At 28.8% G+C, this 4,885-nt stretch overlaps 1 protein-coding gene across 1 annotated transcript in view; it reads left to right on the top strand.

The window, feature by feature from the left end:
* Window positions 1-662: 662 nt before the first annotated feature.
* LOC106458060 overlaps window positions 663-4,885 on the top strand; it is a 6,106-nt gene continuing 1,883 nt past the window's right edge. The window contains exon 1 of the mRNA XM_022384189.1: window positions 663-669. The gene's annotated coding sequence lies outside the window, so the exon portion shown is untranslated. The remainder of the gene's footprint in view (window positions 670-4,885) is intronic.

Here is a 4,885-nt window from a genome sequence, read left to right as displayed (position 1 = left end):
AACAAAAACTTGTGAATGAAACTTAAAACAAATCTATTAGCTTGGACAAAGAAGTAATTACTGTCAACAAACAATTAAAACTCGCGAGTATCGTGTGTTTACACCGGAAACCAGTGTTACGACAGCGGAAGTCACGTGACTCTGGTAACACGTAGTGAGTATCTAGAAGGTTCATGAAGGCTCGAGTGTTTGCCAGACGCCCTCTATTTTGTATATATAAGACCGGCAAGAAGTGACGAGATAGATAATTGCAGATAGGCAGAGACACAGACGGACAATTGAGTCAAGGGCGGTAGTGACCGTAGGTAAAGTGCGTGACTCGTCGTGAATTATAGCGTGTGTTGAAGTTAAAGTAACTGTGGAACTTAAGTGTATTGCAAAGTTGAATCTAGAAAGAATAAACTAGTTTTATTTAAGAAAGGACTTGTATCGCTGAAGTTTCTCGGAAATAAATTCTACGGAAAATTAACAAACGACCAGAGACGTAACAATATGGTGTTCAGTCTCTACAGTGGGCATAGCACACTTAATACATAGTGCAGCTTTATGTTCACCACAAAACAAACAAATAAACTTGTTTCTATGTTATAAATATTTTGATAAATATTTGAATATATAAAACAAAACATAGAGAGCGCATAGTGAAATGAAATGGTTTTGGTTTTACAGGTATTGTGCAATTTTTCTTGCATGTGTTATTTTATTGGACAGTAGATTGTATTTATAGTGACAGTTTACACTTCGTTAAAGTTTTAAATTAACGAATACTTTACCGGTAAGAGTAATACTAATAGTGTGTTATCTTAAGTTAATGTACCTTAGGAATTTATTGTTATTAGTTTTTTTTATGTCAGATCATAACTTAGAATATTTAGAAGTTAAACCAGTGACCAGACGTTTTCAGTAACGAAAACAACATAAAATTAAAAATCATGTTATGCCATACATTTCATACTAGTATTACCCATAGATTACTTTAATATATATATATATATATATATATATGATATACAGTTTAAATCAATATAATTTATAAATAAATCATGTGAACTTTGCTTAATCATGTGGGAAAGCTTAATCAAGTTGACATTAAAAGTACATGGTAAAAATATTGAGAACTTGTGACAAGTTGTGTATTTCATATATCTATAGACTTTGTAGTTTGAGTTTGAATTCTCAAGAGGACTTGAAGTTGTACTATTTGTACAGTATGCATCTTTACTTTAGACTTTACTAACTTTTGCATCTTGTATAGGTATCAATGAAAATATTTTTATTTTTCTAGAGAATAACAGGAATGGCTAAATATACTGCAATTCAACAGTGATGTAACTACTATTAAACTAATTAAAAAAAAAGAAGACAAATTTGAATTATCTCCAGAATTGTAGCTGGACACTTTCTGTTCTGTAGTCTGTACTGAGAGAAATGTATTTATAAATCATTAAAAATGAACTACATAATGTGAAATAGTACAAGAAAATAGAATGTTATTAAACATAAAGAAGCAATTTATCCTTAATTCACAAATTCTACATTACTGGGGATATATGCAAAGTTGTCGTTTAACAATAACAGTTTAAGATATAGAAAAAGTACTTTTGTATTGGCCATCCTTGGAATAAGTATTAGCAGAAGACTACAAAAGTTCCTGTTTTCTAAGTCATTAGTTCATCATTTATTCATCATTCTTTTCATTAATGTTTTAGTGTGATATGAACATGTCATTGTACATATGTTTATATTCAAAAAATTGAAAGAGTTCATTATAATTTATATGGTCTACAACTTAAGTTTATTGATATAAATTCTTAGTTCATTGTGCTATTAATGCAGATTCCAAGGATGGGCAATGCAATAGTAAGTATTTTATATAAAGCTTAAAGGACAAATTTGCACTTATCCCCCAAAATGTAGAATTCACAACTTATAAATTAATTGCCTTATATATTTTATTATTATAGTCCATTTTTGTACTATTTCACATTCTGTAGTATATTTTTTTATGATTTATAAAGACAGTACAGAACAGAACAGAAGGGAGCCAGCTACATTATGGGGTTAAGTGCAAACTTGTCTTTAATAATGGTTAAATCAGTGTTGCATTGTAGTTTAGTAAGCCATTCTCATTATTTTCTAGATACAAATATTTTCATTGATACCAACATAAGATGCTGAAGTTGCATATTGTATAAGTCTCTACAGGCAGTCATGATCTTTTGATATGTGTTGAACTACACAAGTATTAGTTTTTTTATTTTGTATCTTTTATGTCAGTTGAAGCATATTAAGTGTTACATGTATGTTTTTCTTACTGAAAATGTAATAAACATTTTATATAGTATTGGGAAGTATCTGTCTTTCAATATGCAAAGTTTTTATGTGAATATTTCAAATTTAAGCACATTAAGCAATGTTCAGTATTTTACACATTAAGTGAAACACATTAAATAGGTTATATGTATAGCTTTATGTGATTTTTATGTTGTTTTTGTTACTGAAAATGTCTATTCTTTTTTATTTGGTATTGGGAGGTTCCTCTCTGCAATGTGCAAAGTTTGTATATGTGAAAATTTTAAATAAGCGTGTTAAACACAGTTCACACTAAGTAGGTTATACATGTATAGATTAACATGATTTTTATATTGTTTTCATTATTGAAAATGTCCAGTCTTTTGTATATAGTATATTTAGAAGTGCCTCTCTTGAAATGTGTAAAGTTTGTATGTGAATGTTATGAATTTAAACACATTAAGCTACATTAAGTGTTTTTTACATTAAAGTTTTGGAGTGTCCTGCAGGGCAGTCATATATTACATTCTTCTTTACTTTCACTCGTAAGTTCTTATCATTAGATAGAACTAAGCTCTGTAGAAAGCTTGCAAAAGTTTTTTTTTTTCTTTTGGGATTTAATAGAAATATTTGCTTTCTATATTACAAATTATAAGACTGAACTCTTAATGTTATGATTATTCCTCATTTTACATAAAAGTTTTAGCTCACTGTCTTCCCAAAAAAGACATTAGTGTTGATAGCTCATATTTGGAGAGATAACAGAGAAAAACAAATTACATAAAAATTGTTTTAGTTGATTCCATTAATTCATTAGGGAAACATACCAAGAAGCCTACTTTAGTAGTAATTATGTCTCTGCACAGAGACATATACTATTTTTCTATTGTTTTTTTTTCTTCTTCAGAAGACTTTTCAATCGATTACTATTCCTTCATTTCTTGGAAGATTGACTTGAAATGTGGTAGGGTTATATCTTGGTCTAATACACTCAGACACCTTTTTAATTTTTTTCTATGTAGGCCTTTTTAAGGATTTTACGGGTCAACGGTAAAACAACCCAAAAGTTATAATTTGGGCTCTTGTGCAGCCATATTTACTGCAATCAAGAAAGAAATTGGCACAAATATAAATTTTCATGTGCTCAATATACTGAAATACAGAAAGTTAGAACTTGCAAAAAAGCATAATTTAGGAGTTTTTGATCAAATACTTGGCCATATTTTGCTGAATTTATATGGGATTTTTATTTTTCTACAGGTCCCATACATTAACAAACAAAAATATTGGACTTGCTTATTTTTAATAATTATAGAGGTCAAGATGCAACAAAAACCATAATTTTAGGTTTTTTTGACAATTTACATGGGTTTTGGTACAAAGATACTTTTTCACAGGTATGAAACAGGGATATAGACAATTTTGAAATTTTTATCTTTTGCACAATTTTTCAGCAAATAAAACAACTTGGGATTTTTGTGAACTATTCATGTGTATGTAAACCAAATTACATGGGATTTGGTACAAAGATATCTTCTTGCAGGACCCAGGAAGTGATATAGGCAGTCGTTATCTTTTCCTGTGTTCATGATTTTTCTGATGCCAAAATTGGCCAATTTGGATTATGTGGCAGAGACATGTTACATTTGCCTGATTAAATTTATTATAGAACATAATGATAGTATACTTTCTCTAACAGGAAGCCAAAAAACATGAAAATTTCAAGTTTTCAACATTAAAGTGTGAAGGGAACTGAAATTTTCATTATAAATAATGTACTGTTAAAATACTGAAGGTTTTTACAACTGTTTTTACTTTATTATGTTTTATATTAGTAGGATCTTTCTTCATTTCAATATAAGAACCGTTACTTAAAAGTTGTTTAATGTTATCATTATACACTTTTTTATGTAATGTGACAATCTGTCCACCTTTGTCTGCTTTAGAAATAACAATGTTCATATTATCTTTAATAGCACAAAGTTAATTAATTTCATTATTATACAAGTTTCTTTTAGTTTTTCTGGTACCTGAAGTTAAAATTTTTGCCACTGATGTTCTAACAGTATCCTTTACAATATTATCTTTAACTTACAGTTATTTAAATTAGGTTCCACAGCCATTAAATCATCTTTTACTGACCTACTGTTATTTAACAAAAAATTCAAATCTAGCTCAAGAATTTTAATTTGATCTGTTGTAATATTTTCCTTTGACATATTTATTATTTTTTGGTTGTTCAACAATTTAGTGTACTTCTGATTTAGTACCACATTATTCATTTTTAAATTCTTTTTTTGAATGTTTATCATTCTTAATTAAGTTAATCAATTTCTTACTCAAATTATTCTTATGTGAGATCCTGTCATCCATGGTCACAAAAAATGTCCTCATTTTCATCTTTTATTTATAGGGCTATCAATATTTTGTCATATGATGAGGATTTGATGTTAGAATTATAATAATGGCTGGAGACAGCTTGAATGGGTAATGAAGAAAAACTTTAATACAACAGCAAATGTACAACGTTTCGACAAAGTTTTGTCATCATCACCTCACGAGGACAAAACCTTGTTGAAATGATTGAAAATTT

This window comes from Limulus polyphemus, unplaced genomic scaffold, assembly GCF_000517525.1.
Source record: "Limulus polyphemus unplaced genomic scaffold, Limulus_polyphemus-2.1.2 Scaffold410, whole genome shotgun sequence".
Taxonomy (NCBI): domain Eukaryota; kingdom Metazoa; phylum Arthropoda; class Merostomata; order Xiphosura; family Limulidae; genus Limulus; species Limulus polyphemus.
This window is presented reverse-complemented; position numbering and strand designations above follow the sequence as displayed.